Below are 26,908 nucleotides of genomic sequence, written 5' to 3' on the forward strand. Positions count from 1 at the left end.
ACTGGAGAAGAAAAATTGTGGATATCATCAAAATTAATAAAGGTTCAGTTTGAAGAGGAGGAATCTCTTAGAAAGAAGAAATGACAGCTCATCCACAATGATGATAATCATACCAATGGTAAGAACAACATATAGGATGGGGGTAGGGTTCTCTGCTTATCTCCCCAGGAAAACACTCATCTTCAAAGAATTCAAGGGACCCTGGATATTTGAATACAGACAGATGGAAACTATTTACAACCCAATAAGGAACAGCAAGAAAACTGAATAGGTTCAGTAAATAAATTATAATAAACATATTTTTAAATATGTGTTAATGTGCATTTATTTATAAATATAGAGAGCTGGTTTTGGAGTTGGACTCTGGCTCAGTCCCTCTCCAATTCCAAGCCTGTTCATAAGAGATATCCCAGAGTTTCTGTCTCATGTCAAGAGCTACGATATGGGACAGAATAATAATAATGATAATGACAATAATAAAAATTTATAAACTTTCTTTGCCTTTCCTTATATCTGTTTCTGTCTTTATCATACCTTTCATTGAATATATATGTCTGTATATGTCTTTATTGATAATGCTTAGTTTCCCAGAAGAAATAATTTATTTTCCTGCAGTGATCTTTGAAGTTTCCAAGAAGAAGATGGGGCCCCACAACATTGACTCCACCTGGTTAATATGACATCATCATGTTGATAGTGCAACTACAAGACATGATTTTTGGTACCAACCGCACAAGACAGTTCCTAATGGTGCACATCTTTTACAACACCCTGGCCAGACCTCCTCAAAACACTCAGACACTATTTGCAACTTTCCCAGACCAAATATTAATCTTGAAAATTTGCCATTATTTACTTTCACAGGACCCCCTAAGAAGAACGTCACCCCCATGACAGCAATTTTAGAGGATAAAGTCCCCTCTCCCAGCAGAGTTTGCCTTCAGGTTTAGGGACATCCTTTTGGGGTTGGTTATAATTGGTATATGGTTGAGGGATGGGGGAATTATTTCATAGGCTCTTGGGTGTTCTTGAAAAAAAGAAGAGGGAAAATTGGTGATAGGATAATAGATTGGTATTTGTAGTTATTGTTTTTAGAAAATTATATTGGTATCGATTCTTATATATTGATACAAAGTTAAATTCTATTGAATATTGTATGTGTGTCTGCTACATCTGTTTAAATCATTTTTAATGTATTGATATATATATATTGTATTGATATATATATATATATATATATATCTATATCTACAATGTTGCAATGTACATTTCTACCTCTGATTAAGTTACTACATAGTGTTTATGTAATGATATATATTGTTTACATTTCGAGGTCATTGTCCTCATTTATTAGACAGTTATTAATTCTCTTAGTCTTTAAGTTAGATAGGCATCGAGAATTATAGATCAATAGTCATCTATGTTTATCCTATTTATATTTAGGCTAATCAGGTTTTTTAGATACATAGAGATTATATTTAGTATAGATAGTAGAATCTTTAACCTCTTCAAAGAGCTGTAGAAAATGGCCTTTAATCTAACCTACAATTCTGTGGTAGTGAGACACAATCACTCCTGGCAACACCGTTCTACTTGCGAGAGAATGTTGAGCACCAAAGACACTCCACTTGGAGCTTGTCTACTTCTTGGCAGAACTGGCCTTTGGGCAAAGAAAAGCCCATACCTTGACCACTGACAGAGCTACATAGTATCCATAAAAGGATAAAAACAGGATTGTCATATCCTGCCAACACAAGGTAAGATAGTTCTGAAAAGTTTCTTGCCTTTGAAAATGGTATGTCAGTTACGTTAGGCCTTAGCCAAAGTTGGTTTACTCAACATTGCAAAGGAGACTTTGGGTGATTGCCCAGGAGTCAGTTGTCTCTATCATTTGGCACATTTTGTAAGTTTCTCGTTTGTACTTCCTGGTTGCTCATATAATATTACTTCCCTTCTCAGAATTTTGATGGAGTTGAAGATTAGAGAATTGTAGTTACCCTCCTCATGATTTAGCTAAACTTAATTTCAATAAGTTATTTAGACTCCTTGAAATAAAATGCTTAGTAAAACTTTAGTTATGTGTTTCTTAATATTGCTTGTTGCTTGTAATTTCATATTTGGTATCTGTTCCTATTGTATATAGTTGTATTGGGTGTGATTTGATCTTGTTTAGACAAAAGGGGGAGATGATGGGGAAGCTCAGCCAATCACATTTGGCTAAAGTGTGGCATCCTGGGGCCAGGAAAGAAAATCTGGGAATCCAGGTGCACTTGCTCTCTTTGCACTGTGCTCGCCAAACCCATTTTGGACATCTGAATATTTACCCAGGTCCTGTGAATTTCCCCGTTTTCAATTATTAAGTTATATTTGTTGTTTTTAGCTGGTCTGGTTAATTGTATCATACCAATTGAAAACGCCACCGCTCTCTTCTAGGGTCCAAGGTCACTGATGAGAAAGTCACAGCTTTTTGAATAAAACCCATCATGCTTGATATGCTAGCACCTCAAGTGTATGGAGGGGAGTGGCCATCTTTTTAATACGTGGTCTTGGGATTTCCTGCTATCCATGTATACAAATGAGGTTTCCTCCTCTCTCACTGTTTCCACACACATTAAAAATCATTCCATTGTCCCTTTAAAAGAAGGCATGGTAGATCAATCCATCTCATATATGCAGGAGTATTAGATAAAGCCAAAGAGACAGGAGGACTTCGATGGCTCTGAGAAGAGAGAATGAACATTAGAGACAGGCATTGGCCTACCATGACAGAGAAGAATACTGTTGTTCAGCGACCTGTATTCCTAAGAGTGGATTTACACTTTCATTTTGTCGTTATCCCTATGGTTTGGGTTTTACTTTTTGATTCAGTGTTTCATTATGTAGCCCAGACTAGTCTTTAATCGGCCTTTCCTTGCCCTTGCCTGCCAACAGGGTGGGCCACAGTAGCAGTTTCTGGTGCTGTTCTAAAACACTCCAGCACAAAATCAGCTTGGAGATGAAAGGTTTTATTTGGTACAGGCTTTCAAGTCACAGTTCATGCCTGTATGTTTCTGTACTAATCTCGTATATTCCAGGATAGCCTGGAAGTCACAGAGATTTGCCTGCCTCTGTCTCCCCAGTCCTGGGATTATAGTTGTCTGCCACCCCCCCTCCTGTGTAGCTGAGGAGTGTGGCTGCTTTGCCCTCTGATCTTCAGGCAAGCTTTATTCATTTAAACACAAATATACAAGTATACAGAGGCCATGGCGGGAATGCTGCTTACTGGTTTGCTTTCCATGGCTCTCTCACCTTCCTTGTAATACACCCTACCTCCATCTGCCTGCTGAAGTCTCTTTATGCAAGGGTGTTGGGCATTGGGCAGGTGTCATTAGACTCTCACCTATGATTCCAGCCTCTCTTTGAGGCATGTCCTTTTCAGCTGTGTGTGATTCTGTCTCAGTTACATGTGGTTCCGTAGCCTCTGGAGACACTAGAGTACCGAGAGTGTAGAAGGTCGATTGACGGGGCAGGCACTTACATCTATCCAGCTACAGGGAAGGAATCCTTCTTCCATGAAGCAGTCAGTCGTTGCTTTGCTCCTGTAAGTAATCCCTCCTCTGTTAGCTGTAAGTTTTAAAGTCTTTGGCTCACCAAGTTGGGTTTTGGTGGAATAATACCTTGGTCTGTTGGAGTCCTAGCTGATTTGGGAAACACTTATCTCTCAGGGTCTTAGTCAATGTATTCAGAATACACCCATTTTTAAAAAAAATATATCTAATTTTTTAAAAACTATATTTTTGATTATCGTGTATCCCAATTAAAAACTTCATTGTCAGATCTGAAGGCATATGTCAGTTAACAAGGTGCTTTCTTTGCAATGCCCATAATCTACATAAAACTCCAGTTGTGGAATTCCAGCACAAAACTGTGGAGACATAATTTTCCTTGGGTTTACCGGTCAGACAGCTTACCCTATTTTGTGAACTTCGGGCCAATGAAAGACTCTGTCTGAGAAAATAAGTGGACAGCACCTGAGGAAACACACTAAAGCTGTCCTTTGGCATCCACCACAAGTGTGCAAAGACACCTTTGCTCGGGAGCTCACACACACACACACACACACACATCCTTACATTGGATCATCTGGTATGGAGGTTCTCCTCCCTGGATACCTCACGAAATCATACTAGGAACTTACATACCACACACACCATTATAACCTCACAACATACTATCCCACTCACACACACACACACACACACACACACACACACACACACACAGAGGGTAGGAGAGAGTGTGAGTGAATTTTGGACCTTATGCCCAAAGGATAATTTGATTTCCCTGAAAGGAGGTTCAGGTATCAGTGCTAAAAAAATCAGGTGATATTACCCTATCTAATTCCGGCCTCCTGACTCCTACTTCCAGTTACCTCACTGGTTTTTCTTATTAAGTGGAGAGGATCTCTGTTTTTCTCTGTTCTTGACCTTACCAGCAGTCTCATCCTTTCTTTCTTCCTTCCTTCCGTTCTTCCTTTCTACTTTTTGTCCATTTTTCATTCATTTGTTCATTTGATCCTTCCTCTCAAAAGGGAAAAATTCTGATAGGATTCAGTAGTTGGTCAAGTACTCAAGAATGTAAGCAGAGCAATCAAGGAGGCAAAGCAGACTGGCCAAATTGAGATTCAGCAACCTAGATCATGGTAGGCACAGGGCTTAAATTTCTCTTCTCACTGTCCATGTCTCCTTTGTGCTCTCCCTAGAATGGATACTTCTAGGAAAAGACTGTTCTTTACCCCGAAGCACAGCTTACCTAGAATTCAATCTGTTATAAGTAAGTACATGGATAAGATGCAAGAATATATAAAGAAGTTTAAGAAACAGCTGAAGTTTGCGGGCATGGTGGTGCATGCCTTTAATCCCAGTACTCTGGAGGCAGAGGCAGAAAGAAAGAACAGACCTAATTTGAAATTATACTAGGGAAAGGAGTTAGTGCACTCTGCAAGCCACAGTGTAGAGGACCTCTTGAGACTGTTTTAATCTGATCCAGGTAATATGGACCACCAACCCCATTGTCGGTCACATCCTGTTTGGAAAGACATAAACTGGCTCTGTCCCAAGTCTCCCACTGCCAAGCTACTTCTCTCTTGACCCCAGGTAGGCCACCCCCATTATCTTTATAGCATCTCAGGACCTTATACTGCCTACCCATTGTTCTATGGCCTGTCTTTGTGGTCTGTTGGTCCTCCCAGACATTACCTTATGCCTAATAGCTTCCCTGTCAACTGCCATCATATTCCAAATCCTAGGTCTTTTCAGTCTTTTTCCTTCAGCACAATGGAGACAGGCTGGTGTCCGGACATCTGGCTCAGATCTTGGTTATTCTCAGCTCATTTGGGGCAGTGCACCAGCTCTCAGAGAAGAAAGCAGCCAGCAACAGCCAGCAAAGGCTTCCCAGAATCATGCTGAGTGGAAAGAGAAGATGATGAAACTGTACACCAGTCAGGGTGAGTCTAGCCATGTGGAAGTTTCTTTCTTGCTCATGTTTCAGGCCTGACCAACAACAAAGCCTTTTAAGCAATAATGGGCAACACAGCCTACCTGGGTCCATGGGGACAGAACATGTTGGTCTGGCTGTGGTCGGGAAGGGCACTGAATCCGACTGTAGTAGTAGATGGACGGCTTCAGTCTGGGGAGGAGGCAGAATCCTCAGACCTTAAACTTGGAAGGTAAGAATGAGTGGTTTGTCAGGCCCGACATAGACTCCAGGGATGCTGAACAGAGGGGAGAGCAGCAGGGTGTATTTCCAGTCCCTTCTGGCCAGGAATAAGATGGTCCCTACAGAGCAGGTCCTGTCAGATTTTCTGACTCCCAGAGGTGCCCATCTTGTGCCAGTAAGTTCTCCAGAATAGAAAGCAGGAAGCACAAGACCCTGCCTGTGGTTCCTATCTCAACAAGACCACTGGTAGATGTGTGGAGTCTTGGTCTCTACCCAGAACACATGAATTCATGGCTCCAGCTCTGGGCTTCAGGAACTTTGTGACATCAGTTTTATGCATCATGCGCCCAATGTGGATAACATGACAACAATTGCCAAGAAACGCATCAGAGCAGCTCCTCACAGTGACTTGGTGTTTTGTTCTCAAAGCCCTGGCTCTTTTCCCCTTTGCTCCTGGTTCTTACTGTCCTCACTGCTGGACCCCACATGCACATTCCGTGTCAGGTGTCATTCACACTAACGACCACTAATTGTCGACAGAGATTCTGGCGAGCAGCTTTTCTGTTCTTTTCATGCTGGGCCAAAATTTCCAATTACAGGTAGACTTTGTACTGGTCCACAGCGGGAAATCAGGGAAGCAGACAAACTAGCCTCCTCACTCTTTCCCATCACACATTTATATCGCTCTCTTTCATATACCCCTTCCAGTGAATAAAGTCTGAGAACCAGTATCTGGCCCACCTGGGATCCCTAGTCTTTACTTTCCGATCCTTTTCCAAATCATAGAGCAAGAGTGACCAGTTGCCAGCGTCTAGGAAATGAGCCCTGAATGTGCCATCTTGGGTGTTTCTCAGTTTCCTTTATCTACTGCCTCCTTCATATGGTTACACACTGAGTGCCCTGGTTGTCTCCTGACCTCACAATGATCAGGATGACTAGGAGGCATGACTTAATCATGGGTAACATCTTAGTGTCTCTGGGACTTGGGAGCTACTTATTCAGCCTCTCTGGGCCTTACCGTTTTCATGATAAATGTAGACGTCAACAATACTTATCATATAGAATCACGATAATAGTGAAATAAATATATAAATGTACAGACTATGTGGAGAACGTGTGTTTGTGTGTCGGTATAGGTGTGTATGTCTTGCTATGTAACAAGGACTAAATAAACATGGGCTAAATAGCCCAGGGTGGCCTCACAGTTACAGATGGCTGTTATAGGTACTGAAACTGAACTCAGGTCCACTGGATAAGAGCACAATCCAGGCCAACAGGTATATCATATTATTTCAGGTTTTGTTTATTTTAATTTTATATGTATGGGTATTTTACCTGCCTGTGAGTGTGTGGATTTTCCCTCGGAGGTCAAAAGTTGGTGTCAGATCCCTTGGAATTGGAATAACAGGCAGTCATGAACCACCATTTGTGGTCTGGGGACTGAAGTTAGGTCTTCTGGACGAGCCATTCCCTCAGCCTTGCCTCAACATATTTATTTTACTTTAAAGTTTTCTTTCTTTTTAAAATTTTTGTTTATTTTTATATTTTCCCCTTCGCCAACTCCTTTCAACTAAACATCATGCTCTTTCTCTTGCTTAAACAAAACTGTCTGTTTGTAAGTCAAAAACAAAACCATGGAGTTCTATTTATACTGGAAACTACTGCACATGGGGCCTGTTCTGGGGTGTGTTTGCCATACCCAGTTTCACTCTATTGAGAAAGCGGCTATCAATCACAAAAGCTATTGGCTAGGTGTAAGGCTTTGTGGCCACTTCCCCTCCTCCATGCTGGGATTTTATCTGGCTTGAGCTCCTGAAGATCTCATCAGTTGTGTCACAGTCTCTGTGAGGTCCTATGTGCATCAGCTCTGTTGGGTCTGGAGAACGATGTTACTTTGGAGTCATCCACAACCTCCAGACATTCAGATAGATGCAGACTATGTATGTCCTCACCCGTGAGATAGTGGGCTTTTAGTGGTACAAGTGCTTTAGAATCGCCCTTGTTGTGTAAAGTCCTCCCCCACAATTTGGTCTGACATGGGTTCCCTACCGAGGAAAAGTGTCACACAATGCCATTCCGGTGCTGTTAATGGGGACCGTGGCACATGGTGGAGACTCCTCATGTGGCAATGGCCAGGATGCAAAGCTTACAGTTCAAATTCAATGAGTGCTAAGTGTAACAGCCTTCAAAGGCCCTGCCCACATTCTGCGGGCCTGGGATGCTCCACACAGTCCTCCACCAGTGCCACCAGCTGGGAGCTAAGTGCTCAAACAGCACACTTGCAAACCCCACCAACAATCTAAGTAGACTATACTGAACTGAGGGCAGCAGGTATTGCCAGCAATCAGCCCTGACTAAATGAGCAGTAAATGATTCTAAAGGCAGTGACAGCATCACCACTGTCGCCAGCATCTTTTTCTTCAACTTTAAAGAGAATTACTTATTTTTATTTTACATTCGTGAGTGTTTGGCCTGCATGATACAGGCCTGTGTAAGGTTGCCAGGTCCCCTGGAATTGTAGTGACAGCCAGGTGGGAGCTGCCATTTGGGTTCTGGGAATTGAACCTGGGTTCTCTGGGAGAGCAGTCAGTGATGCTAACTGCTGAGCCATCCTCCCAGCCCTCAAACACACTTATTAATCTCTCTATCTTACTGATAAGGTATTATTGTTCTTCCTTCTGTATCTGTTCAGAAAATATTTATCCTTTATTTGCAGTGTTTGAGCCATTAATAGCTAATGTATCTGTTGTGACGTTCTACTCTGTGTCATTTGTACTCTTACTCCCACATATTTTGTTTCTCTAATTCTTATTTTTAATGTTTTAGCTTTAGAACATTCTCATTTCTCATCAGCCTTTCTGATATGTTTTAGTGATTAGAAATTATATGTCCTTACTATTTTATAGTCTACACAGTATTGCTTTTTGACCACTTTCTCCAGAAAGTAAATCCTGATGTTAGGTGTGGTGCCTCATACCTGTAATCCCAGGACTCAAGAAGTGGAATCAAAGGGTTTGATATGAATTTGATGCCAGTGGGGGACACATGGTGATGTTAAGGCCAATATGGGTTACAGAGTGAGATCGCATTTCAAAAGTAAAACCTTTTAACAGTAGAAACCCCTTGCGATTTTTTAGTGTTCCATATTCTACAATACACGTGCATATGTGTTAAACACACATAAAATATCATTACTTGCTTTTAAGCATTCACATATATTTTATGTTTTATCTGTGTTTATGTGTTGATGCATGTGTGTCACAATATACACATGGATGTAGCAGGCTACTTTTAGGAGTCACTTCTTTCTTTTTGCTGTATCCAGGGAGGCACAAGCAGTCCACCATGCTCGGTGTAAGCATCTGTACACACTGAGCCATTTTGCCAGGCACTGTGCATATTTTATTTTATTTTTTTAAATTTATTTATTTATTAAGGATTTCTGCCTCCTCCCCGCCACCGCCTCCCATTTCCCTCCCCCTCCCCCCACTGTACATATTTTAAAGGAAAAAAAGTGGAAATAGGAAACTTGGCATTAATATGACATTCAAGCCTCCTGATGTTCTTTCTTTGCAGCAAAGGATGTTTTTATTTCTAGTATTCTTTTTCTTCAACCTGAAGAATTTCTGATGCATCAGAGTCAGGCATTGGAATTTCATGACATAGATAATAATGTTGGTCAGCGACCAGTATTCCTAAGAGTGGATTTACACTTTTATTTTGGAGTTATTACTATGGTTTTGGTTTTACTTTTTGATTCAGTGTTTCGTTATGTAGCCCAGACTAGTCTGGGATGTGCCTTCCCTTGCCTGTGCCTGACAACAGAGTCTGTTACAGTAGCAGTTTCTGGGGCTGTTATAAAACACTCCAACCCAAAGTCAGCTTAGAGAAGAAAGGGTTTATTTGCACAAGCTTCCAAGTCACAGTTCATCACTGGGGAAATGCGGGCAGGAACTCAAGGCAGGAACCTGGAGGAGGGAAGCCTGGAAGGAAGAGCGCTGTTTGCTAGTCCCTTCTCTAGCTTGGTCATAGTCTCATGCTTCCCTGGTACTTTTATGTAATTCAAAGCTTCCTGCCTAAGAATGGTATTGCCTACAGCAGACCGGGACCTCTTATGTGACTTAATAATCAAGGAAAACACTCACAGATGTGCCCAAAGACCAACCTCCTAATCTGATGTAGGCAGTTTCTCATTAGACGCTTTCCTCTCAGTTGACTCTGTGTTAGGTAGACAATAAAACTAGGACTGCCACCATGTCTATGAGGCTTCCATTTCTGGAGGGAGCTTTTATAAAATGAACAATATACACCATGAAGAACTTGATGTTTTCTGCAACCTTGACGGAGGTGATCTACTTCAGAGAAGAGCTTCTTATGGAAGCATCATCATCATGGTCTAGTGTGCACATGACTTCCCAAAGTTGACTCCATTGAGATAAAGACAGGAGGGAAGGATGCAACACACTAATCATGTCAGAAGATCATTGGTTAATTAATAAACTGCTTGGTCCGATAGGTCAGAACCTAGGTGGGTGGTGTAAATAGAACAGAATGCTGGGAGGAAGAGGCAGTAAGGTAAGACACCTCAGACACACGCCATAGCTCTCCTCTCTGAGGAAGAAGCAATGAAGCTCTGACCCAAGATGGCCGTAGGCTAGAATCTTCCCAGTAAGCACACCTCGTGGTGCTACACACATTAATAGAAATAGGCCAGGCAGTATTTAAATGAATACAGTTTGTCTGTTGTTATTTCGAGATATAAGCTAGCCAGGCAGTCAGGAGCTGGGTGGCAGGAATGCAGCCCGCTGCCCCTTCCATACACTATCATTTCATTTTACCATAGAAGTATAATAAATGATTCCTCAGCACAAACTACCTATATTAGATAATGGTGGTAGCCTACCTGGGTTCAAGAGAGAAGGGGAATGGGAGTGGGAGATTCAGGAAGGGCCAGCTCAGGACATTCCAAAAAAGATGTGATCAACAATGGGGGACGGTGGTTTATATTATTTGGATCACATTAAAACATCCTCAATACTTCCTCTGTAAGGTAGTATGCAGAGTGCTCTAACCCTTTCCCTAAAACATTCCTTTGTCTCTTCTCGTCCTTTCTTTCTTCCTTACTCTTTCTTTCTTTCTTTCTTTCTTTCTTTCTTTCTTTCTTTCTTTCTTTCATTCTCCTTCCTTCCTTCCTTCCTTCTTTCCTTCCTCCTTACTTCTTGTGTATCTGAGTATCTCTGTGTAGCCCTGGCTGTTCTGGAACTTTCTCTATAAACCAGACTGTCCAAGAACTCAGAGATTTATCTACCTCTGCCTGCAGAGCAGTAGGATTAAAGACGTGCACCACCATGCCCGGTGAACTTCAGCTATTTCTTAAACTTCTTTACATATTCTTGCATCTTATACACCTACTTACTTATAACAGATTGAATTCTAGATAAGCTGGGCTTGTGAGAAAAGCACAGCCTTTTCCCAGAAGGATCCATTCTAGGGGGAGGACAAAGGAGAGATGGACAGTTAGAGGAGCAATTTAGGCCCTGTGTCTACCAGGATCTAGTTTGTTGCATCTCGACTCGGCCAGTTTGCTTTGCCTCCTCGATTGTTCTACTTACACTCTTGAGTACTTGACCAGCTACTGCATCCCATCAGAATTATTCCCTTTTGAGAACAAAAAAGATCAAATGAACAAATGAATGAAACAAAGACAGACAGAAAGATGAAAGGAATGAAGAAAGGAGGGAAACTGCTGTTAAGGTCAAGACCAAAGAAAAATAGAGATCCTCTGCACTTAGTAAGAAAACCAGTGAGGTAACTAAAAGTAGGATTCAGAAGGCCGGAATTCGGTTGGTTAGTATCACCTGATTTCTTAGTACTGATACCTGGACCTCCTTTCAGGCTAATGAAATTAGACCTTAGACATAAGGTCCATAATTCACTCTCTCTCTCTCCATCCCTCTGTGTGTGGCGGCAGAGCGTGTTGTCAGGTTGTAGTGGTGTGTGGAGTATGTAAGCTCCTAGTATGATTTCACAGGGTATCCAGGGAAGAGAATCGCCACACCAGGTGATCAAATGTAGGTGTGTGTGTATGTATGTATGTGTGTGTGTGTGTGTGTGTGTGTGTGTGGGTTCGGTGGGTTGATGTGGGTGTGGGTATCTGTGCACACTTGTGCTAGATGCCTAAGGACAGCTTTGGGTGTGTTTTGGGTGAAAAAAAAAGTGGAAATAGGAGACTTGGCATTAATATGACATTCAAGCCTCCTGATGTTCTTTCTTTGCAGCAAAGGATGTTTTTATTTCTAGTATTCTTTTTCTTTAACCTGAAGAATTTCTGATACATCAGAGACAGACATTGGAATTCCATGACACAGCTAATAATGTTGGTCAGCGACCAGTATTCCTAAGAGTGGATTTACACTTTTATTTTGGGGTTATTACTATGGTTTTGGATTTACTTTTTGATTCAGTGTTTCGTTGTGTAGCCCAGACTAGTCTGGAATGTGCCTTCCCTTGCCCGTGCCTGAGAACAGATTCTGTCACAGTAGCAGTTTCTGGGGCTGTTATAAAACACTCCAACCCAAAGTCAGCTTAGAGAAGAAAGGGTTTATTTGCACAGGCTTCCAAGTCACAGCTCATCCCTGGGGAAATCGGGGCAGGATATCAAGGCTGGAACCTGGAAGGAAGAGTGCTGTTTCTTTGTCCCTTCTCTGGCTTGCTCATAGGCTCATGCTTCCCTGGTACTTTTATCTAACCCGAGCCTCCGACCTAGGAATGGTATTGCCTACAGCAGTCGGGACCTCTTATGTGAGTTAATAATCAAGGAAACCACACACACATGTATCCAAAGACCAACCTCCTAATCTGATGTAGGCAGTTTCTCATTAGAGGATTCCCTCTCAGCTGGCACTGTGTTAGGTAGACAATAAAACTAGGACAGCCACCATGTCTGTGAGGCTTCCATTTCTGGAGGGAGCTTTTATAAAATGAACAATATACACCATAAAGAACTTGATATTTTCTGCAACCTTGATGGAGGTGATCTACTTCAGAGAAGAACTTCTTATGGAAGCCTCATCATGGTGTATTGTACACATGACTTCCCAATGGTGACTCCATTGAGATAAAGACAGGAGGGAAGGATGCAACACACTAATGTTTCATTTTACCCTGGAAATCTAAGAAATGATTCCTCAGCACAAACTACACACACACACACACACACGACATGGTCTTACAGGAAAGCCATGTGAAACACTCTTGTATGAATTAGGCTCCTCGCGGGATTTTGTAATGGACAATGGTAAAGAGTAATGGTAAAAGGTAAGGAAATCTCAATAAACCATGGTTTTAATAATTAGAAATGTCTTGATTGGCTCAATAATTGTGATACATCCACTCAAAATAGTACCAAAACAATCAACTAGGAGCAGGGCATTTGGAAATATTTTGTCCTATTTTTGCAACTTCTCCGTAAAATACAAATTTCTAAATTAAAAAAAAATTCTTAAAAACAAGTGATCTTATGGTGGTTTGGGGCTCTGAATGGAGGGTATGTGTCACGCTGAAGATTATGGATGGTTCAAATGTCATGTTTAAGATTTTCTGGTTTATCCCCCACTAGGGAATATGCTGTCTTAGTTTAAATTGTAATCAGTGTGGTAAAAGTCAAGATGAAAGGGTTCATTTAAGTTTACAGATGTAGTCCATTGTGTAAGGAAATAAAGGAAGGAATCTTGAAGCCGGAATCAAAGCAGAGGTGTAGCAGAATAATGCAAACCCAGATACAGTTATGGGGTCCAAGCTGAAGGTCAGAAAGGCAAAGCAGCAAACACTAGAGAGACCTTTTACCTCTACCAAGTGTTCAGACTCAAAGGGCGATATCCTGTCTTCATGATCCCTCAGTCTCCACACTCCAGTGAGTTCCTGTCTCTTCCCCTTTATATTCCTCTCTCTTCCCAGCATATTGCTCCTGCCTCTAAATCTCTAGTGCTGGTATTAAAGTGTGTGACACCCAAACACTGAGATGAAAGGTATAAACCATCACCATCTGGTCTGTTTCTGGATCAATCTTGTATAGCCCAGGACAGCCTTGAAATCACCGAGATTTGCTTGCCTGTGTCTCCCTAGTCCTGGGATTAAAGGTGTCTGCCAACCCCCCCCATTCCTGTGTAGCTGACGAGTGTGGCTGCTTTGCATGCTGATCTTCAGGCACGCTTTATTCATTTAAACACAGATATACCAGCATACAGAGGTCATGGCGGGAATGCTGCTTACTGGCTTGCTGTCCATGGCTCTCTCACCTTCCTTGTTATACACCCTATCTCCATCTGCCTACTGAAGTCTCTTTATGCGAGGGTGTTGGGCTTTATACAGGTGTCATTAGACTCTCACCTGAGGTTCTAGTCTCTCTGTGAGGCATGTCCTTTTCAGCTGTGTGTGACTCTGTCCCAGTTAAATGTGGTTCCGTAGCCTCTGGAGACACTAGAGTACCGAGAGTGTAGAAGGCCGATTGACAGGGCAGGCACTTCCATCTATCCAACTACAGAGAAAGAATCCTTCTTCCACGCAGCAGTCAGTTGCTGCTTTGCTCCTGTAAGTAATCCCTCCTCTGTTAGCTGTAAGTTTTAAACTCTTTGGCTCACCAAGTTGGGTTTTGGTGGAATAATACCTTGGTCTGTTGGAGTCCTAGCTGATTTGGGAAACACTTATCTCTCAGGGTCTTAGTCAATGTATTCAAAATATACCAACATTTTTTAAAAAATACATCTACTTTTTTAAAAACTATAATTCTGATTATCGTGTATCCCAATTAAAAACTTCTTTGTCAGATCTGAAAGGATATCTCAGTTAAGAAGATGGTTTGTTTGCAATCCCCAGAATCTATATAAAACTCCAGTTGTGGAATTCCCGCAAAATCTGTGGAGACATAATATTCCAGGGGTTTATTGGTCAGACAGCTTACCCTATTTTGTGAACTTCAGGCCAATGAAAGACTCTGTCTGAGAAAAAAATTGGACAGCACCTGAGGAAACACACCCAAAGCTGTCCTTTGGCATCCACCACAAGTGTGCAAAGACACCTTTGCTCGGGAGCACACACACACACACGCACACACACACACACACACACACACACACACACACACACACATCCCTACATTAGATCATCTGGTGTGGAAGTTCTCCTCCCTGGATACCTCACGAAATCATACTAAGAGCTTATATATCACACACACCACTACAACCTCAAAACATACCATCCCACTCACACAGACACAGACACACACACACACACACACAGACACACACACACACACACACAAAGGGTAGGAGAGAGTGTGAGTGAAATTTGGACCTTATGCCCAAAGGATAATTTGATTTGCCTGAATGGAGGTCCAGGTATCAGTGCTAAAAAATCAGGTGATGTTACCCTATCTAACTCCGGCCTCCTGACTCCTTCTTCCAGGTACCTCACTGGTTTTTCTTATTAAGTGGAGAGGATCTCTGTTTTTCTCTGGTCCTGACCTTACCAGCAGTCTCATCCTTCCTTCCTCCCTTCCTCTCTTCCTTCCTTCTTTCCTACTTTCTGTCCATTTTTCATTCATTTGTTCATTTGATCCTTCTTCTCGAAAGGGAAGAATTCTGATAGGATGCAGTAATTGGTCAAGTACTCAAGAGTGTTAGCAGAGCAATCAAGGAGGCAAAACAGACTGGCCAAGTCGAGATGCAGCAACCTAGATCATGGTAGGCACAGGGCTTAAATTTCTCTTCTCACTGTCCATGTCTCCTTTGTGCTCTCCCTAGAATGGATACTTCTAGGAAAAGACTGTGCTTTACCCAGAAGCACGGCTTACCTAGAATTCAATCTGTTATAAGTAAGTACGTGTATAAGATGCAAGAATATATAATGAAGTTTAAGAAACAGCTGAAGTTTGGCGGGCATGGTGGTGCATACCTTTAGTCCCAGTACTCTGGAGGCAGAGGCAGATGTATCTCTGAGTTTTTGGCCAGTCTGGTTTATAGAGAAAGTTCCAGGACAGCCATGGCTACACAGAGAAACTCAGATAAACAAGGAGGAAGGAAGGAAAGAAGGAATGTAGGAACAAAGGAAGGAAGGAAAGAGGAAGGAAGGAAGGAAAGAAGGAAGGAAGGAAAGGAAGGAAAAAAGAAACAAAGAAAGAAAGAAAGAAAGAAAGAAAGAAAGAAAGAAAGAAAGAAAAAAGAACAGACCTAAGTTGAAATTATACTAGGGGAAAGAGTCAGCGCACTCTGGAAGCCACTATGTAGAGGACGTCTTGAGACTGTTTTAATCTGATCCAGGTAATATGGACCACCATCCCCTTTGTCAGTCACATCCTGTTTGGAAAGACATAAATAGGCTCCATCCCAAGTCTCCCACTGCCGTTCTCCTTCTCTCTGGACCCCAGGTAGGCCACCCCCATTATCTTTATAGAATCTCAGGACCTTAGACTGCCTACCCATTGTTCTATGGCCTGTCTTTGTGGTCTGTTGGTCCCTCCCAGACATCACCTTATGCCTAATAGCTTCACTGGCAACTGCCATCATACTCCAAATCCTAGGTCTTTTTAGTCTTTTTCCTTCAGCACAATGGAGACAGTCTGGTGTTCGGACATCTGGCTCAGATCTTGGTTATTCCTCAGCTCATTTGGGGCAGTGCACCAGCTCTCAGAGAAGAAAACAGCCAGCAACAGCCAGCCCAGGCTTCCCAGAATCATGCTGAGTGGAAAGAGAAGATGATGAATCTCTACACCAGTCAGGGTGAGTCTAGCCATCTGGAAGTTACTTTCTTGCTCATGTTTCATGCCTGAGCAACAATAAAGTCTTTTAAGCAAGAATGGGCAACTCAGCCTACTTGAGACCATAAAAAGAGAAAGAGTTGTTCTGACTTCGGCCGGGAAGGGCACTGAAGCCAACTGCATAGTAGATGGACGGCTTCAGTCTGGGGAGGAGGCAGAATCTCAGATCTTAAGCCTGGAATGTAAGAATGAGGGGTTTGTCAGGCCTCAGAAAGACCTGAGTGATGCTGAACAGAGGGGAGAACGGCAGGGTGTATTTCCAGTCCCATCTGCCCAAGGAATGAGAAGGTCCCTACAGAGCAGGTCCTGTCAGATTTTCTGACTCCCAGGGGTGACCATCTTGTGCCAGTAAGTTCTCCAAAATAGAAAGCAAGAAGCACAAGGCAAAGGCCCTGCCTTTGGTTCCTATCTCCACAAGACCACTGGTAGATGTGTGGAGTCTTGGTCTTTACCCAGAACACATGAATTCATGGCTCCAGCTCTGGTTTCAGGAGCTTTGTGACATCAGTTTTATGCATCATAGTGCCCACTGTGGATAACGTGACAACAATTGCCAGGAAACGCATCAGAGCAGCTCCTCACAGTGACTGGGTCTCTTGTTCTCACAGCCCTGGCTCTTATCCTCTTTGCTCCTCGTCCTTACTGTCCTTACTGCTGGGCCCCACATGCACATTCCATGTCACTTGTCATTCATATTACCAACCACTAGATGTTGACAGAGATTCTGGTGAGCAACTTTTCTGTTGTTTTCATGCTGGGCCAAAATTTCCAATTACAGGTAGACTTTGTACTGGTCCACAGCAGGAAATCAGGGAAGCAGACAAACTAGCCTTCTCACTCTTTCCCATCACACATTTATATCTCTCTCTTTCATATACCCATTCCTGTGAAGAAAGCCTAGAACCAGTATCTGACCCATCTCGGATCCCCAGCCTTTACTCTCCGATCCATTTCCAAATCATAGAGCAAGAGTGACCAGTTGTCGGAGTCTTGGAAATGAGCCGGGAATGTGCTATTTTGGTGTTTCTCAGTTTCCTGTATCTACTGCTTCCTTCGTATGGTTACAAGGTGAGGGCCCAGGTTGCCTCCTGACCTCACAATGATCAGGATGACTAGGAGGCATGACTTAATCATGGATAACATCTTAGTTGCTCTGTGACTTGGGCGCTACTTATTTAGGCTCTCTGGGCCTTTTGCTTTATGTGTACAATGTGGATGTCAACAATACTTATCATATAGAATCAGGATAATAGTGAAATAACTATATAAATGTACAGACTATGTGCAGAACGTGTGTTTGTGTGTCGGTATATGTGTGTATGTCTTGCTATGTAACAAGGACTAAGGAAACATGAGCTAAATAGCCCAGGGTGGCCTCACAGTTACAGATGTCTGTTATAGGTACTGAAACTGAACTCAGGTCCTCTGGATAAGAGCACTATCCAGGCCAACAGGTATATCATATTATTTCAGGTTTTGTTTATTTTAATTTTATGTGTATGGGTATTTTACCTGCCTGTGAGTCTGTGGATTTTCCCTCAGAGTTCAAAAGATGGTGTCACATCACTTGGAATTGGAATAACAGGCAGTTATGAACAACCATTTGTGGTCTGGGGACTGAAATTAGGTCTTCTGGACGAGCCATTCCCTCAGCCTTGCCTCAGCATATTTATTTTACTTTAAAGTTTTCTTTCTTTTTAAAATTTTTGTTTATATTTATATTTTCCCCTTCCATAACTCCTTTCAACTAAACATCATGCTCTCTCTCTTGCTTAAACAAAGCAGTCTGTTTGTAAGTCAAAAACAAAACCATGGAGTTCTATTTATACTGGAAACTACTGCATATGGGGCCTGTTCTGGGGTGTGTTTGCCATACCCAGTGTCACTCCATTGAGAAAGCAGCTATCAATCACAAAAGCTATTGGCTAGGTGTAAGGCTTTGTGGCCACTTCCCATCCTCCATGCTGGGATTTTATCTGGCTTGAGCTCCTGCAGATCTCGTGAGTGATGTCACAGTCTCTGTGAGGTCCTATGTGCATCAGCTCTGTTTGGTCTGGAGATTGATGCTGCTTTGTAGTCATCCACCACCTCTGGAGATTCAGATAGATGCAGACTCCATGGGTCCTCAACCGTGAGAGAGTGGGCTTTGAGTGATGCAAGTGCTTTAGAATCACCCCTGTTTCTATAAACTCCTTACCCACAATTTGATCTGACATGGGTTCCCTACACAGTAAAAGTGTCATCAATGCCATCATGGTGCTGTTAATGGGGATCGCGTCACGTGGTGGAGACTCCTCATGTGGCAATGGACAGGATGCAAAGCTTACAGATCAGATTCCGTGAGTGCTAAGTGTAACAGCCTTCAAAGGCCCTGCCCTCATGCTACAGGCCTGGGATGCTCCACACAGTCCTCCAACAGTGCCACCTGCTGCGGGCTAAGTGCTCAAACAGCAGACTTGCAAACACCACCAGCAATCTAAGTAGACTAAACTAAACTGAGAACAGAAGCTGTTCCCAGCAACTAGCAGTAAATGATTCTAAAGGCAGTGACTGGTTCACAACTGTCAACAGCATCTTTTGCTTCAATTTAACGAGAATTACTTATTTTTATATTATGTGTGTTAGTGTTTGACGTGCATGATACAAGCCTGTGTACTGGTGTCAGGTCCCCTGGAATTGTAGTCACAGCCAGCTGAGAGCTGCCATGTGGGTGCTGGGAATTGAACCCGGGTCTTCTGGAAGAGCAGACAGTGATGCTGACTGCTGAGCCATCCTCCCAGCCCTCAAACACACTTCTTCATCTCTCTATCTTAATGATAAGGTATTACTGTTCTTGCTTTTGTAACTGTTCAGAAAATATTCATCCTTTATTTGTAGTGTTTGATGCATTAACAGCTAATGTATCTGTTGTTATGTTCTATTCTTTATCATTTGCACTCTTATCCCCCTCATATTTTTTATGTAATTCTTATTTTTAATATTTTAGCTTTAGAGCATTCTCATTTCTCATCAGCTTTTCTGATATGTTTTAGAGATTATAACTTATATGTCCTTTCTATTTTATAGTCTACACAGTATTGCTTTTTGCCCCCTTTCTCCAGAAAGTAAATCCTAATGTTAGGTGTGGTACCTCACACCTGTATTCCCAGGGCACAGGAAGTGGAAGCAAAGGGTTTGATATGAGTTTGAGGCCAGCCGGGGACACATGGTGAGGTTCAGTAAAGTATGGGTTTCCGGGTGAAATCACATTTTAAAAGTAAAATATTTAACAATAGAAATACATTTGCCATTTTTTAGAGCTCTTTATTCTACAAAACCCTGTAGATAATCCACGTGCATATGTGTTAAACACACATAAAATATCATCATTTGCTTTTTAGCATTCACATATATTTTACATTTTGTCCACATGTATTTATGCATGTGTGTCACAATATTCACGTGGAGTTAGCAGGCTACTTTTAGGAGTCACTTCTTTCTTTTCACTGTACCCAGGAAGGCAAACTCAGGCCATTGTGCTTGGCACAAGCATCTGGAGGCACAGGGCCATTTGCCAGGCACTGCTTGTATTATAAAGAAAAACGTGGAAATCGGGAACTTGGTATTAAGATGACATTCATGCGTTCTGATGGTCTTTATTTGCAACAAAGGATATTCTTGTTTCTGGTCTTTTTTTTTTCAACCAGAAGCATTTCTGATTTTTTATATTTGTGTATTTGTGCTTGTTCCCATGACTCTTACTTTTCTTTCTTTCTGAAAACATCTCTGTCACCTTCAGGCATGAAAAATGTTATCTATGGGTAAGAGACTGAGTTAACTTTTTCTGTCACCACCTTTTAGAGGAAGTTGCTCCTTTGATAGGGAAGCTTGGCCAATCTCTTTTGGCTAGGTTGTGGCTTCCTGGGGCGAGGGAAGAAAACCTGGGAATCCAGCTGCCCTTGCTCTCTTTTGCACTCTTCTTGCTGCATTATCCACACTGGTTTTGGACGTAGGAAACTTTATCCGGTCATGTGAGTTTCTCCTATTCAATTATTAAATTATATCAGTTTTTTTCAGCTGGTCTGCTTAATTCTAGCCTATTGCTAAAATATACCCTCCCTCTCTTCTTGGGTCCTAGTCACTGATGAGAAAGTCACAGCGTTTTGAATAAAACACATCATACTAGATGTGCTAGCACCTCAAGTGGATGGAGGGGAGTGGCCATCTTTTCAATACGTGGTCTTGGGATTTCCGGCTATCCATGTATACAAATGAGGGTTTGTTCACTCACTCATACCACTCACAAGAAAAATCAATTCCATTGTACCTTTAAAGGAAGTCATGGTAGATCAATTCATCTCATATTTCACTAATATTAGAGAAAGCCCAAGATACGGGAGGACTTTGGTGGCTCTTAGAGGAGAGAATGAACATTAGCGACAGGCATTGGCATACCATAACACAGCAGAATACTGTTGTTCAACGACCTGTATTCCTAAGAGTGGATTTACACTTTCATTTTGTGGTTATCACTAGGGTTTTGGTTTTAGTTTTTGATTCAATGTTTCATTACTGTAGCCCAGACTAGTTCGGAATGTGCCTTCCCTTGCCCGTGCCTGTCAACAGGGTGGGACACAGTAGCAGTTTCTGGTGCTGTTATAAAACACTCCAACACAAAATCAGCTTAGAGAAGAAAGGGTTTATTTGCACAGGCTTCCAAGTCACAGTTCATCCCTGTGGAAATCGGGGCAGGAACTCAAGGGAGGAACCTGGAAGGAAGAGTGCTGTTTGCTTGTCCCTTCTCTAGCTTGTTCATAGTCTCATGATTTGCTCGTACATTTATCTAACCCAGAGCCTCCTCCCTAGGAATGGTATTGCCTACAGGGGACTGGGACTTCTTATGTGAGTTAATAATCAAGGAAACCACATACAGATGTGTCCCAAGACCAACCTCCTCATCTGATGTAGGCAGTGTCTCAGTAGATGCTTCCCTCACAGTTGACACTGTGTTAGATAGACAATAAAACTAGGACAGCCATCATGTCTGTGAGGCTTCCATTTCTGGAGGGAGCTTTTATAAAATGAACAATATACAACATGAAGAACTTGATGTTTTCTGCAACCTTGACGGAGGTGATCTACTTCAGAAAAGAACTTCTTATGGAAGCCTCATCAAGGTGTAGTGTGCGCATGCTCTTCCCAAAGGTGACTCCACTGAGGTAAAGACAGGAGGGAAAAATGCAACACACTAATGTTTCATTTTACCCTGGAAATCTAATAAATGTTTCCTCAGCACAAACTACACACACATACACACACACACATACACACACACGCGCGCGTGACATGGTCTTACAGGAAAGCCATGTGAACCACTGTTGTATGAATTAGGCTCCTTGCGGGGTTTTGTAATGGACAATGGTAAAGAGTAATGGTAAAAGGTAAGGAAATCTCAATAAACCATGGATTCAGTAATTAGGAATGCCTTGATTGGCTCAGTTTTGACACATCTACTCAAAGTAGTAACAAAAGAATCAACCAGCTGAATGGCATTTGTGAATATTCTTTCTTTTTTTTTGCAAATTTTCCATAAAATATAAATCTCTAAAATTAAAAAAAAATTCTTAAAAGGAAGTGGCCTTATGGTGGTTAGAGGCTCTGAATGCAGGGTATGTGACACACTGAAGATTATGGATGGCTCAAATGTGAGGTTTAAGGTGTCTGGTTTATTCCCCACTAGGGAATATGCTGTCTTAGTTTTAAATTGTAATCACTGTGTTCAAAGTCAAGTTGAAAAGATTTATTTAAGTTTACAGTTGTAGTCCTTTGTGAAAGGAACTCAAGGAAGGAATCTCGAAGCAGGAATCAAAGCAGAGGTGTATCAGAATAATACAAACCCAGAGACAGGTATTGGGGTCCAAGCTGAAGATCAGAAAAGCAAAGCAGCAAACCACTAGAGAGACCTTTTACCTCTACCTCTACCTTGTGTTCAGATTCAAAGGGCAAGGTCTTGTCACCACGAATCCTCACACTCCATACTCCAGTGAGTTCCCATCTCTTCTCCTTTATATTCATCCCTCTGCTCAGCATATTGCTCCTGTCTCCAACTCCCTAGCGCTGGAATTAAAAGTGTGTGACTCCCAAACACTGAGATTAAAGGTGTAAACCAACACCACTTGTATCTGTTTCTGTATTAATCTTGTATATTTCAGGATAGCCTGGAACTCACAGAAATTTGCCTGCCTCTGTCTTCCCAGTTCTAGGATTATAGGTGTGTGCCACCGCACCCCCCGCCCTGTCCGGTATAGCTGAGGAGTGTGGCTGCTTTGCCCGCTGGTCTTCAGGCAAGCTTTATTCATTTAAACAGAAATATACCAGTATACAGAGGCCAGTGCGGAAATGCTGCTTACTGCCTTGCTTTCCATGGCTTACTCAGCTTCCCTGTTATACACCCTACCACCAAATTCCTCCTGAAGTTTCTTTATACAAGGCTTTGGGCAGGTGTCATTAGACTCTCACCTGAGATTCCAGTCTCTCTTGAGGCTTTTCCTTTTCAGCTGTGTGAGATTCTGTCCCAGTTACATGTGGTTATATAGCCTCTGGAGACTCTAGAGTACCGGGAGTGTAGAAGGTTGATTGACAGGGCAGGCACTTACATCTATCCAGCTACAGAGAAGTAATCCTTCTTCCATGCCACAGTCAGTCGCTGCTCTGCACCTGTAAGTAATCCCTCATCCATTAGCTGCAAGTTTTAAACTCTGGCTCACCAAGTGGGGTTTTGGTGGAATAATACCTTGGTCTGTTGGAGGCCTAGCTGATTCAGGAAACACTTAACTCTCAGGGTCTATGTTAATGTTTTCATAATATAGCCACTTTTTTTTAGTAATCCACTTTATCAAAAACTACATGTCTGATTATCTTGTATCCCAAATTAAACTTCATCCTAGCATTAGAAGCATAGCTCAATTAGCAAGGTGCTCTCTTTGCAAGCACGAGGACACAAATTCCAGCCCCAGAATCTAAGTAAAAATTCCAGTTCTGATAGTCTGTACATAAAATCCAGCACAAAACTGTGCAGTCGCAATGTCCCCTGGGTTTACCAGTCAGACCACTTACCCCATTTTGTCAGCTTCAGGGCAATAAAGACACTGTCTCAGAAAAAAAGAGACAGCACCTGCGAAAACACACCCATAGCCGTCCTTAGGCATCTACCAGAAGTGTGCAGTGAAACCCACACCCACCCACGCACACCACTGCCACACACACACCTATATTTGATCACCCGGTGTGGTTATTCTCTTCCCTGGATACGCTGTGAAATCATACTAGGACCTTACATATCCCACACATCACCTCACAACAACCTCCCCCCAACACGCAGAGGATGGATGAAGAGAGAGAGAGAGAGAGAGAGAGAGAGAGAGAGAGAGAGAGAGAATGAATTATGTACATTATGCCCAAGGTTTAATTTGATTATCCTGAAAGGAGGTCCAGGTATCAGTGCTAAGAAATCAGGTGACACTGTTCAACCTAATTCTGCCCTCCTGACTCCTACTTCCAGTTTCCTTGTGGGTTTTCTTACTAAGTGGAGAGGATCTCTCTTTTTCTCTGCTCTTGACCTTACCAGCAGTCTCTCCCTTCCTTTCTCTCTTTCTTCCTTTCATCTTTCTGTGTCTTTCTTTCATTCATTTGTTCATTTGATCCTTCTTGTTCTCAAGCGGGAATAATTCCAATAGGATGCAGTAGTTGGTCAAGTACTCAAGAGTGTAAGCACAGCAATGAAGGAGGCAAAGCAAACTGGCCAAGTTGAGATGCAGCATCCTAGATTCTAGTGTGCACATGACCTAAAATTTTCTTCTTAATGTCCTTCTCTCCATTGTGCTCCCCCTAAGATGGCTACTTCTAGAAAAGCATTGTGCTTTTCTGAGAAGTCCAGCTTACTTAAAATTCAATCTATTATAAGTAAGTAGGTGTATAAGATGCAAGAATATGTAAAGAAGTTTAAGAAACAGCTGAAGTTTGTCAGTTATGGTGGTGCACGTCATTAATCCTAGCACTCTGAAGGCAGAGACACATGAATCTCTGAGTTCTTGGCCAGTCGGGTTTATAGAGAATGTTCCAGGATATTCAGGGCTACACAGAGAAACTCAGAAAAAAAGAAGGAAGGTAGAAATCAAAAACTTGAAGAAAGGAAGGAAGGGAGAGACAGAGAGAGAGAGAGAGAGACAGACAGAGAGAGAGAGAGAGAGACAGAGAGAGAGACAGAGAGAGAGAGAGAGAGAGAGAGAGAGAGAGAGAGAGAGAGAGAGAGAGAGAGAACAAAGCTAAGTTTAAAATTTATTATGGGAAAGGGTTAGAAAATTCTGCATGCCACCCTGCAGAGGAAGTCTTAAGACTATTTTAATCTGATCCAGCTATTATGGACCTCCACACCCATTGTTGGTCAAATCCTGTTTAGAAGGTCCTGAGCTGGGCCATCCCTAGTCTCCCACTGCCATTCTGCTACTCTCTTGACCCCAGGTAGGCCACCCCATTAACTTTATATCACTTAGGACCCTAGGCTGCCTACCCATTGTTCTATGGCATGTCTTTTGTGGTCTGTTGGTCCTCCCAGAGCTCACATTTTGCCTAATAGCTTCTCTGGCAACTGCCACCATACTCCAAATCCAAGGTCTTTTTGTGTTTTTCCTTCAGCACAATGGAGACAGTCTGGTGTCCGGACATCTGGCTCAAACCTTGATATTCCTTAGCTCATTTAGGGCAGTGCACCAGCTCTCAGAAAAGAAAACAGCCAGCCACAGCCAGCACAGGCTTCCGCAAATCATGCTGATTGGAAAGAGAAGACGATGAAACTGTACACCAGTCAGGGTGAGTCTAGCCATCTGGAAGTTACTTTCTTGCTCATGTTTCATGCCTGACCAACAAAAGCATTTTAAGCAAGAGTGGGCAACTCAGCATACCTAGGACCATTGGGACCAAATGTGTTGGTCTGGCCGTGGTCGGGAAGGGCACTGAAGTCGACTGCAGTAGTTGATGGACAGCTTCAGCCTGGGAAGGAGGCAGAATCCTCAGACCTTAAACCTGGAAGGTAAGAATTAGGGGTTAGTCAGGCCTGAGAAAGGCCCCAGGGATGCTGAACAGAGGGGAGAGCAGCAGGTTGTACTACCAGTCCCTGCTGGCCAAGGAAAGGAGATGGTCCCTACACAGCAGGTCCTGTAAGATTCTCTTACTCCCTGGGGTGCCCATCTCAAGCCCGAAAGCCCCCCAGAATAGAAAGCAGGAAGAACAGGGCTAAGGCCCTTTCTGTGGTTCCTATCTCCGCAAGACCAAGGCTAGATGGGTGGAGACTTGGTCTCTACCTGGAACACATGAATTCATGAATCCAGCTCTAGTTTCAGGAGCTTTGTGACATCAGTTTTCTGTAACATAGCGCCCACTCTGGATAATGTGACAACAGTTGCTAGGAAACGCATCAGAGCAGCTCCTCCCAGTGACTGGCTGTGTCTTGTTCTCACAGCCCTGACTCTTCTCCCCTTCTGCTCATGATCCTTCCTGTCCTCACTGTTGGGACCCACAGGAACATATTGTGTGAGGTGCCGTTCACATCTACAACCACTAGATGTCCACAGAGATACTGGTGAGAAGCTTTTCTGTTCTTTTCAGGCTTGGCCAACATATCCAATCACAGGTAGATTTTGTTCTGGTCCACCGCAGGAAATTAGGGAGACAGACAAACAAGTGTCCTTGTACTTTCCCCTCACACACTCATATCTCTCTTTCATATACCCCTTCCAGTGAATAAAGTCTGAGAACTAGTATCTGGCCGACCTGGGATCCCCTGGCTTGACTTTCTGATCTTTTTCCAAATCATAGAGCTGAGAGTGAGTAGTTGTCAGAGTCTAGGAAATGAGCCGTGAATGGGCCATTTTGGGTGTTTCTCAGTCTCCTGTATCTACTGCCTCCTTCATATGGTTACATAGTGTTGGCCCATGTTGCCTCCTGACCTCACAATGATCAGGATGACTAGGAGGCATGACCAAATCATGGGTAACATCTTAGTTGCTCTGTGACTTGGGAGCTACTTATTTAGCCTCTTTGAGCATTTTGCTTCTTATGTACAATGTAAATGGCAACAATATTTATGACATGGAGTCACTCTAATGGTGAAGTAAATATATAAATGAACAGACTATGTGGATCACATGTGTGTGTGTGTGTGTGTGTGTGTGTGTGTGTCTTACTATGTAACATGGGTTAAATAGCCCAGGGTGGCCTCACAGTCACAGATGGCTGTTAGTAGTTTTTGCAAACTGATCTCAGGTCCTCTGGCTAAGAGCACTATCCAGATCAAAAGATATATCTTATTATTATTTCAGGTTTTTTTATTTTAATTTTATGCATATGGATATTTTCCCTACG

The sequence above is a fragment of the Microtus pennsylvanicus genome, chromosome X, assembly GCF_037038515.1.
Source record: "Microtus pennsylvanicus isolate mMicPen1 chromosome X, mMicPen1.hap1, whole genome shotgun sequence".
NCBI lineage: Eukaryota > Metazoa > Chordata > Mammalia > Rodentia > Cricetidae > Microtus > Microtus pennsylvanicus.